General features: G+C 52.6%; 1 protein-coding gene across 3 annotated transcripts in view; it reads left to right on the plus strand.

Annotated features, from left to right (window-relative positions):
* The first annotated feature begins 12250 nt into the window (after window positions 1–12250).
* mzt2b (mitotic spindle organizing protein 2B) overlaps window positions 12251–15445 on the plus strand; it is a 33168-nt gene continuing 29973 nt past the window's right edge. For 2 of the 3 annotated variants that reach the window (XM_080208484.1, XM_080208485.1), the window contains exon 1: window positions 12251–12382. The gene's annotated coding sequence lies outside the window, so the exon portion shown is untranslated. The remainder of the gene's footprint in view (window positions 12383–15445) is intronic. The other variant, XM_080208486.1, reaches the window with a different exon arrangement.

Consider the following 15445-nt stretch of genomic DNA (forward strand, 5'->3'; position numbering starts at 1 on the left):
TGTACATGTGGGATTAAAGCTAAAATATATCTGAATTTGGAGGCAACACCTCATTTTGTTTTAGGTCTCACCCTATGAGTTGAAAAGACTGAAAGATTTCAATATCATAAAGCCTGTTCAATTCTCAGAATGTTTGTAAGTTTATAAGATACAGGAGCAGAATTAGGCCATTCGGCCCATCAAGTTTGTTCCACCATTCAATCATGGCTGATATGCTTCTCAAACCCATTTTCCTGCCTTCTCCCCATAATCCTTCAGCCCATTACCAATTAAAAATCTGTCTAACCCCTCCGTAAATTTACTCACTGCCCCACACTTTGGGATAACAAATTCTACAGAGTCACAACCCTTTGGGAGAAGTAGTTTCTCCTCAACTCCATTGTAAATTTGCTACCCCTTGTCCTAAGACTATGACCTCTCATCCTAGAATACCCCATAAGAGGAAGCATCCGCTCCACGTCCATGGCAGCACCCATAGCCCCTATTCTAAAAGCAGATTGGACTGTAAGAATTTGTGGGGCCTGTACTGGAGCTCAAATAGACAGAAACCTGTTTCATAAGAACATAAGAACATAAGAAATAGGAGCAGGAGTAGGCCATCTAGCCCTTCGAGCCTGCCCCGCCATTCAATAAGATCATGGCTGATCTGTTGTGGCTCAGTTCCACTTTCCCGCCCTCTCCCCATAACCCTTAATCCCCTCTCTTATCAAAAACCCATCAACCCGCTTCTTAAAAATATTTAGCGAGGCAGCCTCCACCACTTCAACGGGCAGAGAATTCCAGAGATTCACCACCCTTTGAGTGAAGAAGTTCCTCCTCAACTCCGTTCTAAACCGCCTCCCCTTTATCTTGAGGCTGTGCCCCCTAGTCCTACTGTCTTTTTTGAGCGGGAAGAGTCTCTCCACCTCTATCCTATCCATCCCATTCATCATCTTATACGTCTCAATGAGATCCCTCCTCATTCTTCTAAACTCTAGCGAGTACAAGCCTAGTTTATTCAGCCTCTCCTCATAGCTCAACCCCCTCAACTCCGGTATCCTATTGAAGACCTCTACGTAAAACTAACTGAAGGATTAAAATATACCAAAAAGAACCTCAGCCAACTTAGCAGTTGGAATTGGACAGAGTCTCACAGAGGTCATTACCATCATCACTCACAAAGGTTTATACCAGTATACAACGTGTCTTTGGTAATCTCATCAGCCTGTACCATTTTCCAACGTATGATGGAAAGTCTCAAGGCATCCTGAATGTAGTGGTTTATCTCAACACTCTTTTAATTGTAGGAACCATGATGTGAAGATGCCAGTGTTGGATTGAGGTGGACAAGATCATAGAATCCCTACAGTGCAGAAGGAGGCCATTTGGCCCATTGAGTCCGCACTGACCACAATCCTACCGAGGCCCTATTCCCATAACGCACCTTTACAGTGCTAATCCCTCAAGGGTCAATTTCACATGACCTAACTCACACATTTTTGGACTGTGGGGGGAAACCGGAGCACTTGGAAGAAACCCACACAGACACGGGGAGAATGTGCAAACTCCACGCAGACAGTGGCTCGAGGCTGGAATTGAACCTGGGTCCCTGGCGTTGTGAGGCCAAACTGTTTGTTTTTTTAGCCACCTCTAAGGGATTAAATGATGAGAGGTCATACAATACCAAGTTATAGTAAAACAGGTTTATTTGAAATCACAAACTTCTGGCGCAGTCCCCATTCGTCAGGTAAAGTGGAACGAGGTGCAGAATATATAGGTGGAATGATGATAGCCCGACACTGGTAATCAGTGTCAATAGATAAGTACAGACAGTGTAGTGCAATGTAGACCGGCTGATTAATAAGTCTTTACAGGTAATCACGGGTACGCCTCTCTCCACTTCACCTGACTAAGGGGCAGCGCTCCAAAAGCTTGTGATTTTAAATAAACCTGTTGAACTATAACCTGGTGTCATACAACTTCTCATCTTAATTTATAGGAGACAGGCCTGAAGAACACAGGGCTAATTTGGAGGAAACTTTGAAGTTTGTTAAAGTTACAGGTGTTTGGCCAAAGTGGTAGAAATGCACTTTTCAAGAAGATGAAGTTGCCTAGTTAGGGTTGAGGGTAGATGCAAAAGGGTTGCATCCTTTGGAAGATAAAGTGAAAGCCATAAAAGAAGTTCCACAGCCACCAAACATCTCAGAGTTAAAGTCATTTCTTGGAACGATGAACTGTTACACAATGTATCTACCACCTTAGCCCCACTCCACCGACTGTTGAAGTTACAACAATGCTGGAGGTGGGGAGAAGACCAGAAAGCGGCATTCAGAAAAATCAAAAAGTTCTGCAGTCGTCAGCATTATTGGTGCACCATGGCCCCACCAAGCCCTTGGTGGTAACTTGCGACGCACTACTGTATAGAATGGGAGCAGTTTTGCCCCACAGAATGCCTGATGAAGCAGAAAGGCTAATTGCCTTTGCCTCAAGGACATCATCTGATGCAACAAAGAAGTGGTCCCGGATAGATGAGGAAAGCTTGGCAATCATATATGCAGTCAAAAAGTTTCATCAGTACATTTATGGTCAGCATTTTACAATAGTTTTGGATCACAAGCCATTGTTGGGCTTATTCAGAGAAGATAAGTGCCTCTAGTAGCTTTGGCAAGAGTGCAGAAGTGGACTGTCTTACTGGCTGTGTATAGTTATAATTTTCAGCATTGCCCAAGGACACAGATATCAAATGCGTATTCACTCAACATTGCCACAGACAATTTCACAAGAATTAGCGCTGGCACAACATATGATAGAGACTTTGCCAATCTCAGTGAAACACCTCAGGTTGTGCACAGAAAGAGATCCAGTATTATCGAAGCTGAAGAAAATCGTCATACAAGGGTGATGGGGTGAGAAGTCAGAGCTGCTTAAGTCCTGCTAACGAAGGAGGATAGAGGTAACCTGTGAAGGTGGGGTGCTGTTGTGGGGGGGCTACAGTTATAGTCCTACCCCAAAGAAGACAACTTTTGTTGCAACAGCTTCATGATTCACATCCATTTCAAAGCAGAATGAAAGCACTAGCCAGAAGTTATGTGTGGTGGGCGGGTTTTGAGAAATAGAGAGGATGGTTAGGCAATGTTCCAGTTGACAAACTCAACAGGTTTTGCCGCTGTGCATCCTTGGGAATGGCCAGACAGATCCTGGCCAAGAATACATATCAACACTGCAGGACCATTTATGGGCTAAGTGTTTCTAATACGAGTGGGTGCACACTTGAAGTGACTAGATGGCCAGTTGATGAAGTCCATGATGACCGCTGCCAATAGTGATAAATTGAGAAAGGTTTTTGCCACTCATGGTATCCCGGGGTCTCAGTCTCAGATATTGGCAGATCCGTCATAGCGAAGGAGTTTCAGAAATTTGTAGAAATCAAATGGCAGTCGCCATGTTAGGTCACCACCTTACTGCCCAGGCTCAAGAGAGTTAGCGGAACGTGCTGTGCAAAACTGTCAAGGCTTCAGTGAAGAAACAAATCAATGTACCTCCACGCTTGCGGTTGGCCAGCTTTTTGCTATCTTATAATATCACCAGTATGCTCAAAGTTTCCAATTACCAGTGAGCACTGGAGGGATTGCAGTCCATGCTTGACGTGGATAACAAATTTGTAATTTTACTACATTTGTAATGTTAGTTTTATTATAAGTTGGAACACATTTTCTTTTTGTTGTCCCATTAAAATGTGGCACTTGAAACTTAGAAACCCTACAGGGCAGAAGGAGACCATTCAGCCCATCTAGTCTACATCGACCACAATCCCACCTGCCCTTATCCCCGTAGCCCCACCCATTTAACCTGCTAGTCTCCCCTGACATTAAGAGTCAATTCAGCATGGCCACTCCCCCAACCCGCACATCTTTGGACTGTGGGAAGGAAACCAAAGCACCTGGAGGAAACCCACGCAGACATGGGAAGAATATGCAAACTCCACACAGACAGTTACACAAGCCAGGATTCAAACCCAGGTCCCTGGCACAATGAGGCTAACCATTGTGCTACCGTGCCACCCCAATTATGGCTAAAGCGGTTCAGATGGCGAACTTAATTGAAGTGTGGTGTGTAATATGGTTTGACTGAGGTTAGCTTAGGAATGGCATGGTTATGCTAATTACCTGTTTCTTCCTGAGTTTCTCACATGATCATTCATGACACTTCCATTCTGTCAATATTTGAATTTTGGCACTTGTAATTCCAAAACTTCAAAGTAAATATTCATGCTTCTTAGATGAAGAAAATTGTTGCAGTTTGCATGGCTCCAGCTCATGATGTCCTCTGATCATTGACCATCTTTATGCTTTATTAAGGCTGCTGCTTTTCTATTTGCTGCACTACAAAATTCTTTAAATAAACAAAATATGAAGATCAGCAATCAGTTGAAGCTTGTTCAAACTTGTGTAAAACTATTTTTTTTAATTCTTGGATTTTTGCTGCACTGTTTACAACACTTGCACAACATTCATTTCTTATTTATTTTGTTCCTTTTGAAAGCCTTTCAGTCATTTTAAAGCTTTAGAAAACTTTTATTTTCCTATTTATTGCCTTAAACTAGGCCTTAAAATAAGAACATAAGAAATAGGAGCAGGAGTAGGCCATCTAGCCCTTCAAGCCTGCCCCGCCATTCAATAAGATCATGGCTGATCTGACGTGGATCAGTTCCACTTTCCCGCTCTCTCCCCATAATCCTTAATTCCCTTGCCTGTCAAAAACCTATCTACCCGTGACTTAAATATATTCAGCGAGGTAGCCTCCACCACTTCAATGGACAGAGAATTCCAGAGACTCACCACCCTTTGAGTGAAGAAGTTCCTCCTCAACTCCGACCTAAACTGCCCCCCTTATCTTGAGGCTGTGCCCTCTAGTCCTGCTATCCTTTCTAAGCGGGAAGAATCTCTCTACCTCTACCCTATCCATCCCTTTCAATATGTTATACATCTCTATAAGATTCCCCCTCATACTTCTAAACTCCAACGAGTACAGACCCAGTCTATTTAGTCTCTCTTCAGAGTCCAACCCCCGATTGCCAGAACCTTGCCCAGTCACTTAGACTATTTATATCCCTTTGCAGACTTTCAGTGTCCTCTGCACACTTTGCTCTACCACTCACCTTAGTGTCATCTGTGAATTTTGACACACTAGTCTTGGTCCCGAACTCCAAATCATCTACGTAAATTGTAAACAATTGTGATCCCAACACTGATCCTTGAGGTACACCACTAGTCACCAATCGCCAACCAGAAAACACCCATTTACCACCATGCTTTGCTTTCTGTTAGTTGACCAAATCTCTATCCATGCTAATACATTACCCATAACACTGTGCGCCTTTATCTTACGCAGCAGCCTTTGGTGCAGCACTTTGTCAAATACCTTTGGAAATCCAGACACATTAGATCCATAGGTTCCCCATTGTCCACCACGCACATAATGTCCTTAAAGAATTCCATGAAATTAGTTAAACATGACCTGCCCTTCATGAACCCATGCTGTGTCTGCCCAATGGGACAATTTATGTCCAGAAATATATATGGCTTTCCTCCTTCAGCAAACTCAGGGGCTTGATGAAAATTCACAGAACAGCTGGGAAATTTTTCACCTTCAATCCAAAACCCAAACTACTTCAGCTCAGACATTGAGCTCCAGGACTGCAGATGATGCTTGTGTGTGCGTCCACTCACAAACTGTGCACCAGGTCATTGTTGACACTTTCTCCAATGCACGAGGGCCCTTTCACAACAGCCCTAGAAAATGAAGGTTCTGTTCCAACCTGCTCCCACAGCACAACCCCTCCCCCATTAAAATATTGCATATTGGATAATAACCCAAGGTTCAAAGTCTACTTCTCCCACATTCCTCCATGTAGCAGAAAGTAATAGTTGTCGGGTCTGAGTGAAGAACAGAGGATTCTTGGAAAACTCAGCATCTGTAAGGAGAGAAACAGAGTTCATGTTTTGAGTCCTTTGGCTCTCTGGTAGGTTTTAATGACGTTTTCGTAGCTTGAAGTATTTATTCATGACATGAACCATGCACATATATAGAGTAAAGCAGGGTGTCCAAAAATGGGTATGTCCAGGTTTAAATTTGAAAAAAAAAGCTGTCCCTCCAGCTCATCCAATTGGAGGTGATTTTCACACTGCATTGGCTTCTGATAGGCACACTAGTCAGCCTATCAGCAGCCAATACGCTGTGAAGCTGGCCTCTGATTGGATGAGTTGGAAATACTGGCAAAGTCAATTTAAGGCAAGGCAAAGACTGAAGGCATCCACATGGCAGAGCAAACTGGGTCCCATCTAGGAGGTGAGAAATGCCAAGACTGGGCCCTGGGGGCTGAGAGAGGCCAAATCAAAGGTACAAGATGTGTGAGAGGTGAGGGAATACGATGCCTCATCCATGGATCTTGTTTGATCGAACCCAAGATGGGATGCAATGTCTTGTCTTCTTAGAACCATAGAATCTTTATACTGCAGAGAGAGGCCATTCGGACCATCAAACCTGCACAGACAACAATCCCACCCAAGCCCTAGCCCTGCAGCCACACGTATTTACACTACTCATCCCCTGACACTAAGGCGCAATTGAGCACAGCCAAACAATCTAACCTGCCCACCTTTCGAGTGTGGGAGAAAACCCAAGGTGTGTCCCAGTCTGAAGATGTGCAGGTTAGGTTGATTGGTCATGCTAAATTGACCCTAGTGTCAGGGGGATTAGCAGGGTTAATAGGTGGGGTCATGGGAATAGGGCCTGGCTGAGATTGTGGTCAGTGCAGTCTCGATGGACTGAATAGCCTCCTCCTGCACTGTCGGAGTTCTATGAAACTGGAGAACCTATAAGAAACTCACATAGACAATGGGGAGAACATGCAAACTCCACACAGTCACTCAAGGCCGGAATTGAATTGGGCCCTTGGTGCTGTGAAGCAACAGGGCTCACCATGTGCCACCTGTCTTGTCAGCTTGGATCTGGTTTGCCCCTCATGTATGGACCATGATTGGATTGGGTGGCACAGTGGTTAGCGCTGCTGCCTCACAGCGCTAGGGACCTGGGTTCAACTCCTGGTTTAGGTCACTGTCTTTGCGGAGTCTCCATATTCTCCCCATGTCTGCATGGGTTTCCTCTGGGTGTTCCGGTATCCTCTCGCATTCCAAAGGTGTGCTGGTTAGGTGCATTGGCTGTGCCAAATTCTCCCTCATTGTACCCGAACAGGCACCGGAGTGTGACAACTAGGGGATTTTCATTGCAGTGTTAATGTAAGCCTACTTGTCACACTAATAAATAAACTTTAAACTTAATTTGAATTGGCTTTTTGATTAGAAATAAAGGACCAAAATATTCCAATTTTTTTAAAAAATTAATTATTCCTCCCACATCTCAGTGCAGGTTATGGGCAAATGTATTGTTGTAAACTGTGCAAAGCATACACACTGACACAGAGGGTGAAGGGGAGGCTTGCTGGGGCTGGGGCATTGCTGCTGGGGACTGGGCAGTGCTGCTGGGACTGGGGGGCTGTGCAGTGCTGCTGCTGGGGGGCTGGGCAGTGCTGCTGGGACTGGGGGGCTGGGCAGTGCTACTGGGACTGGGGGGCTGGGCAGTGCTACTGGGACTGGGGGGCTGGGCAGTGCTGCTGGGACTGGGGGGCAGGGCAGTGCTGCTGCTGGGGGGCTGGGCAGTGCTGCTGGGACTGGGGGGCTGTGCAGTGCTGCTGCTGGGACTGGGGGGCTGTGCAGTGCTGCTGCTGGGACTGGGGGGCTGGGCAGTGCTACTGGGACTGGGGGGCTGTGCAGTGCTGCTGCTGGGAGTGGGGGACTGTGCAGTGCTGCTGCTGGGAGTGGGGGACCGTGCTGTGCTGCTGCTGGGAGTGGGGGGCCGTGCAGTGCTGCTGCTGGGAGCGGGGGACCGTGCAGTGCTGCTGCTGGGAGCGGGGGACTGTGCAGTGCTGCTGCTGGGAGCGGGGGACTGTGCAGTGCTGCTGCTGGGAGTGGGGGACTGGGCAGTGCTGCTGCTGGGGGGCTGGGCAGTGCTGCTGCTGGGAGTGGGGGGCTGTGCAGTGCTGCTGCTGGGAGTGGGGGACTGGGCAGTGCTGCTGCTGGGGGGCTGGGCAGTGCTGCTGCTGGGAGTGGGGGGCTGTGCAGTGCTGCTGCTGGGAGTGGGGGGCTGTGCAGTGCTGCTGCTGGGAGTGGGGGGGCCGTGTCGTGCTGCTGCTGGGAGTGGGGGACTGTGCAGTGCTGCTGCTGGGAGTGGGGGACTGTGCGGTGCTGCTGCTGGGACTGGGGGACCGTGCAGTGCTGCTGCTGGGACTGGGGGACCGTGCAGTGCTGCTGCTGGGAGTGGGGGACTGGGCAGTGCTGCTGCTGGGACTGGGGGACCGTGCAGTGCTGCTGCTGGGACTGGGGGACTGGGCAGTGCTGCTGCTGGGACTGGGGGACCGTGCAGTGCTGCTGCTGGGAGTGGGGGACTGGGCAGTGCTGCTGCTGGGAGTGGGGGACTGGGCAGTGCTGCTGCTGGGAGTGGGGGACTGGGCAGTGCTGCTGCTGGGAGTGGGGGACTGGGCAGTGCTGCTGCTGGGAGTGGGGGACCGTGCAGTGCTGCTGCTGGGACTGGGGGACCGTGCTGTGCTGCTGCTGGGAGTGGGGGACCGTGCAGTGCTGCTGCTGGGACTGGGGGACCGTGCAGTGCTGCTGCTGGGACTGGGGGACCGTGCAGTGCTGCTGCTGGGACTGGGGGACTGGGCAGTGCTGCTGCTGGGAGTGGGGGACTGGGCAGTGCTGCTGCTGGGAGTGGGGGACTGTGCAGTGCTGCTACTGGGAGTGGGGGGCTGGACAGTGCTGCTGCTGGGACTGGGGGGCTGTGCAGTGCTGCTGCTGGGACTGGGGGGCCGTGCAGTGCTGCTGCTGGGACTGGGGGCCCGTGCAGTGCTGCTGCTGGAAGTGGGGGACCGTGCAGTGCTGCTGCTGGGACTGGGAGACTGGGCAGTGCTGCTGCTGGGACTGGGGGACTGGGCAGTGCTGCTGCTGGGAGTGGGGGACTGTGCAGTGCTGCTGCTGGGACTGGGGGACTGGGCAGTGCTGCTGCTGGGAGTGGGGGACTGGGCAGTGCTGCTGCTGGGAGTGGGGGACTGTGCAATGCTGCTGCTGGGACTGGGGGACCGTGCAGTGCTGCTGCTGGGACTGGGGGACCGTGCAGTGCTGCTGCTGGAAGTGGGGGGCCGTGCAGTGCTGCTGCTGGGAGTGGGGGACCGTGCAGTGCTGCTGCTGGAAGTGGGGGACTGTGCAGTGCTGCTGCTGGGACTGGGGGACCGTGCAGTGCTGCTGCTGGGAGTGGGGGACTGGGCAGTGCTGCTGCTGGGACTGGGGGACCGTGCAGTGCTGCTGCTGGGAGTGGGGGACTGTGCAGTGCTGCTGCTGGGAGTGGGGGACTGGGCAGTGCTGCTGCTGGGAGTGGGAACTGGGCAGTGCTGCTGCTGGGAGTGGGGGACCGGGCAGTGCTGCTGCTGGGAGTGGGGGACCGGGCAGTGCTGCTGCTGGGAGTGGGGGACCGGGCAGTGCTGCTGCTGGGACTGGGGGGCCGTGCAGTGCTGCTGCTGGGACTGGGGGGCCGGGCAGTGCTGCTGCTGGGACTGGGGGGGCCGGGCAGTGCTGCTGCTGGGACTGGGGGGCCGGGCAGTGCTGCTGCTGGGACTGGGGGGCTGGGCAGTGCTGCTGCTGGGACTGGGGGGGCCGTGCAGTGCTGCTGCTGGGAGTGGGGGACCGTGCAGTGCTGCTGCTGGGAGTGGGGGACTGTGCAGTGCTGCTGCTGGGAGTGGGGGACTGTGCAGTGCTGCTGCTGGGAGTGGGGGACTGGGCAGTGCTGCTGCTGGGAGTGGGGGGCTGTGCAGTGCTGCTGCTGGGAGTGGGGGACCGTGCAGTGCTGCTGGGAGTGGGGGACTGGGCAGTGCTGCTGGGAGTGGGGGACCGGGCAGTGCTGCTGGGAGTGGGGGACTGTGCAGTGCTGCTGCTGGGAGTGGGGGGCTGTGCAGTGCTGCTGCTGGGAGTGGGGGACTGGGCAGTGCTGCTGGGAGTGGGGGACCGGGCAGTGCTGCTGCTGGGAGTGGGGGTCTGTGCAGTGCTGCTGCTGGGACTGGGAGTCTGTGCAGTGCTGCTGCTGGGACTGGGGGACTGGGCAGTGCTGCTGCTGGGACTGGGCAGTGCTGCTGCTGGGAGTGGGGGACTGTGCAGTGCTGCTGCTGGGACTGGGGGACTGGGCAGTGCTGCTGCTGGGAGTGGGGGACCGTGCAGTGCTGCTGCTGGGAGTGGGGGACCGTGCAGTGCTGCTGCTGGGAGTGGGGGGCCGTGCAGTGCTGCTGCTGGGAGTGGGGGACTGGGCAGTGCTGCTGCTGGGACTGGGGGACCGTGCAGTGCTGCTGCTGGGAGTGGGGGACCGTGCAGTGCTGCTGCTGGGAGTGGGGGACCGTGCAGTGCTGCTGCTGGGAGTGGGGGACCGTGCAGTGCTGCTGCTGGGAGTGGGGGACTGTGCAGTGCTGCTGCTGGGAGTGGGGGACTGGGCAGTGCTGCTGCTGGGAGTGGGAACTGGGCAGTGCTGCTGCTGGGAGTGGGGGACCGGGCAGTGCTGCTGCTGGGAGTGGGGGACCGGGCAGTGCTGCTGCTGGGACTGGGGGGCCGTGCAGTGCTGCTGCTGGGACTGGGGGGCCGGGCAGTGCTGCTGCTGGGACTGGGGGGCCGGGCAGTGCTGCTGCTGGGACTGGGGGGCCGGGCAGTGCTGCTGCTGGGACTGGGGGGCCGGGCAGTGCTGCTGCTGGGAGTGGGGGACCGTGCAGTGCTGCTGCTGGGAGTGGGGGACCGTGCAGTGCTGCTGCTGGGAGTGGGGGACTGTGCAGTGCTGCTGCTGGGACTGGGGGGCCGTGCAGTGCTGCTGCTGGGAGTGGGGGACTGTGCAGTGCTGCTGCTGGGAGTGGGGGACTGTGCAGTGCTGCTGCTGGGAGTGGGGGGCTGTGCAGTGCTGCTGCTGGGAGTGGGGGACCGTGCAGTGCTGCTGCTGGGAGTGGGGGGCCGTGCAGTGCTGCTGCTGGGAGTGGGGACTGTGCAGTGCTGCTGCTGGGACTGGGGGACTGTGCAGTGCTGCTGCTGGGACTGGGGGACTGTGCAGTGCTGCTGCTGGGACTGGGGGACTGGACAGTGCTGCTGCTGGGACTGGGGGACCGGGCAGTGCTGCTGCTGGGAGTGGGGGACCGTGCAGTGCTGCTGCTGGGAGTGGGGACTGTGCAGTGCTGCTGCTGGGACTGGGGGACTGTGCAGTGCTGCTGCTGGGACTGGGGGACTGTGCAGTGCTGCTGCTGGGACTGGGGGACTGGACAGTGCTGCTGCTGGGACTGGGGGACTGTGCAGTGCTGCTGCTGGGACTGGGGGACTGGACAGTGCTGCTGCTGGGACTGGGGGACTGGGCAGTGCTGCTGCTGGGACTGGGGGACTGGGCAGTGCTGCTGCTGGGAGTGGGGGGCCGTGCAGTGCTGCTGCTGGGACTGGGGGGGCCGTGCAGTGCTGCTGCTGGGACTGGGGGACTGTGCAGTGCTGCTGCTGGGAGTGGGGGACTGTGCAATGCTACTGCTGGGAGTGGGGGACTGGGCAGTGCTGCTGCTGGGAGTGGGGGACTGGGCAGTGCTGCTGCTGGGACTGGGGGACTGGGCAGTGCTGCTGCTGGGACTGGGGGACCGTGCAGTGCTGCTGCTGGGAGTGGGGACTGTGCAGTGCTACTGCTGGGAGTGGGGGACTGGGCAGTGCTGCTGCTGGGAGTGGGGGACTGGGCAGTGCTGCTGCTGGGAGTGGGGGACTGTGCAATGCTGCTGCTGGGAGTGGGGACTGTGCAGTGCTACTGCTGGGAGTGGGGACTGTGCAGTGCTACTGCTGGGAGTGGGGGACTGGGCAGTGCTGCTGCTGGGAGTGGGGACTGTGCAGTGCTACTGCTGGGAGTGGGGGACTGGGCAGTGCTGCTGCTGGGAGTGGGGGACTGGGCAGTGCTGCTGCTGGGACTGGGGGACTGGGCAGTGCTGCTGCTGGGACTGGGGGACTGTGCAGTGCTGCTGCTGCTGCTGGATCTTCCCCCCTCCGTCTCGGAGCTCCGCCCCGGGGAGACTCTTTGCTGCGAGGCGGTGGTTTGTAGTCTGTGGAAGCGGAAGCGGTGCGCGGGCCGGGGGGGGGGAGAGAGCAGGTTAGTAACCGGGACGGGAGCTCCGATTCGCGGCTGCCGGGAGCCGCTCCGAGTGTGTGCCCGCTCCCCGAGCCGCTATCTCCGCTCCGGCTCCAATCCTTCCCCCGGCTTCCCTGGGGCCTGAAGCCGGCTCAGACATTGCCCCAGCCCGGGGGTGAGGATGACCATCAGTCTGTGTCCGCACAGAGAGAATTAACTCAAATCACTGTGACTATCACAGCAGTCAGCATCTGGCTTTCTAATGGAAGAGGTTGGAAACAATATCATAAATTATGAAGACGGATTCCGTAAGGTTGACTTCTGCTCCCCGGAATTATTTGATTTCTTATTGTCACATGTCCAAAGATGTGCTGGTTTAGGTTAAATATGTGGGGTTACAGGCCTGGGTGGGATTGTGGTGGGTGCAGACTCGATGGGCTGAATGGCCTCTTTCTGCACTGTAGGGATTCTATGTATTGTTACAGTGAAAAGTTTTGTTCTGAGGTTACCCATGTAATGCTGTCACTATATCTGAGTGCAGCAGGTGATCAAGAGGGCGAATGGGAATGTTGGCCTTTATAGCGAGGGGGATAGAATATAAAAGCAGGGAAGTCTTGCTGCAACTATACAAGGCACTGGTGAGGCCGCAGCTGGAGTACTGTGTGCAGTTTTGGTCCCCTTATTTGCTAAAGGATATATTGGCCTTGGAGGGAGTACGGAGAAGATTCACCAGGCTGATACCGGAGATGAGGGGGTTAGCTTATGAGGAGATGTTAAATAGACTGGGCCTGTGTTTGTTGGAGTTTCGAAGGCTGAGGGGGGGATCTTACAGAGACTTACAAGATAACAAAGGGGCTAGATAGGGTAGAGGTAGAGAGATTCTTTCCACTTAGAAAAAATAACAGGACTAAAGGGCACAGCCTCAAAATAAGGGGGGGTGGTTTAGAACAGAGTTGAGGAGGAACTTCTTCACTCAAAGGGTGGTGAATCTCTGGAATTCTGTGCCCATTGAAGTGGTGAAGGCTACCTTGTTGAATATATTTAAGTCACAGGTAGATAGATTTCTGATAGACAGGGGAATTAAGGGTTATGGGGAGCAGGCGGGTAAGTGGAACTGATCCACTTCAGATCAGCCATGATCTTATTGAGTGGCGGGGCAGGCTTGAAGGGCTAGACGGCCTACTCCTGCTCCTATTTCTTACGTTCTTATTCTCTGTAATATCAGTCATCCAGTTGTTTTTAAGTCTTTCTCGCCTCCATCCACCCCCCCGCCCCCCCAATCTCTACTCATTTGTCTGCAGTTAGTGTGTGTATGGGCAGCTTCTCGCACCTATTGGAGACAAAAACTATGTCCTGTGAACTGGATCTCAATCAACGGTCAAGTGGTGAATGGGTATTTATTCCCTTGGAGAATCCATTTAGCAATACAGGAATGGAAAAACACCCCTTCGACTCGATTGTGGCTAATCTTTGGACAGAATCTTTCCATCCCACCCACCACAGGAATCGTAGCTGTGGGTGGGCACTGTCTACATATGTTGCCAATCCTGCTGGGTGGGATTTTCCGGTCTTGGGGTGAGCACGGTGGGCAACTTCTGCCCACTGTACCTCAACCTCATTTACCTGCCTTTGCCTCACTGGCCTTGAGTCCTTATTTAGCAAATGTCTGTTAACTCAGTTAATTGATGCAGCATCCACAGCCTTTTGGGGAAGGGGATTTCACTTTTCATTGCTCTTTGCGCAGGAGTGTTTTTTTTTATTTACCTTTGAATGACCTAACTCTTAGAATTATCTAAGATCATAATCCCCTTGTTCTGAGTTTTACCATAAGAAGTCTCACAACACCAGGTTAGAGTCCAACAGGTTTATTTGGTAGTAAACGCCACTAGCTTTCGGGGTTTGCCCCTTCGTCATGTGAGTGGGGAGTTCTGATCACAAACGCCCCTTGAGCCTGAGCCTGCAGAACTCCCCACTCACCTGACAAAGGGGCAAACCCTGAAAGCTAGTGGCGTTTACTACCAGATAAACCTGTTGGACTCTAACCTGGTGTTGTGAGACTTCTTACTGTGTTTACCCCAGTCCAACGCCACCATCTCCACATCCTGAATTCTACCACCAGAGGAACTAAAGCTGTGTAAATGCGAGTTGAGATGTAGGTCAACCATGACCGTTTCTTCCTGATGGAACCCCCTTCATCATTTTAAACACTGATGAGATAACCCGATAACCTGCTGAATTCTAGAGAACGCAAGTCAAGTTTATGAAATCCATCTTCACAATTTAGTGACCTAAGCCCTAGCGGGGTCTCCAATTTCTTCCATAAGAAAGATGAAAATAGATGATCTTACCTATCAAGCGTGATATTCATTGTGATTACAGATAAGCAAACTTGAGTTAATTTCATATTGCGTTGTCATTATGCCTAGACTCGATGATAATGCAGCAATAAAAATAGAAAATGCAGCAATTACTTTCAAGAAAGAATGGTTTCGGTTCGATGACTGACCTTTTGTCAGGATTGGTTAAATGTAACTCTGTTTCTCTCTACATACCTGTGCGTGGCATGGTAGCACAGTGGTTAGCACTGCTGCTTCACAGCTCCAGGGACCTGGGTTCGATTCCTGGCTTGGGTCACTGTCTATGTGGCATTTGCACACTCTCCTCGTGTCTGCGTGGGTTTCCTCCAGGTGATCTGGTTTCCTCCCACAGTCCAAAGATGTGCGGGTTAGGTTGATTGGCCATGCTAAAATCGCCCCTTAGTGTCCTGAGATGCGTGGGTTAGAGGGATTAGTGGGTAAATATATAGGGATATGGGGGTAGAGCCTGGGGGTGGGATTGTGGTTGGTGCAGATTCGATGGGCCGAATGGCCTCTTTCTGTACTGTAGGGATTCTATGTTATGCTGCCAGAGCTGCTGCACATTTTCTGTTTTTACTTCAGGTTTCCAGCACCCGCGCTATTTTACTAAAATCCTGGCTTGCTTGATTTGTGTAATCTGTTCCTTAGTAAGCTTCCTATGTTGCTTTCGTTAATATGATGAAGACTGCGTGGCGCTTCTACTTGGGAGAAACCAGGGGCACTGGGGAGCTACTGCATAACCTCTCGTGTCAGAGGGAGTGGGATTCTGAGAGTGTGTCACTGGTGCCTCCAAATGGCTATTTATGGAGGTTATTCCTTGCAACCTAGAAGAAGACTACCCTCAAATTCTAGGTCAGGACATGGGCTCGCCATGTGAAGGA

The sequence above is a fragment of the Carcharhinus amblyrhynchos genome, chromosome 20 (genome assembly GCF_965287045.1).
Source record: "Carcharhinus amblyrhynchos chromosome 20, sCarAmb.v2.hapA, whole genome shotgun sequence".
Classification (NCBI taxonomy): domain Eukaryota; kingdom Metazoa; phylum Chordata; class Chondrichthyes; order Carcharhiniformes; family Carcharhinidae; genus Carcharhinus; species Carcharhinus amblyrhynchos.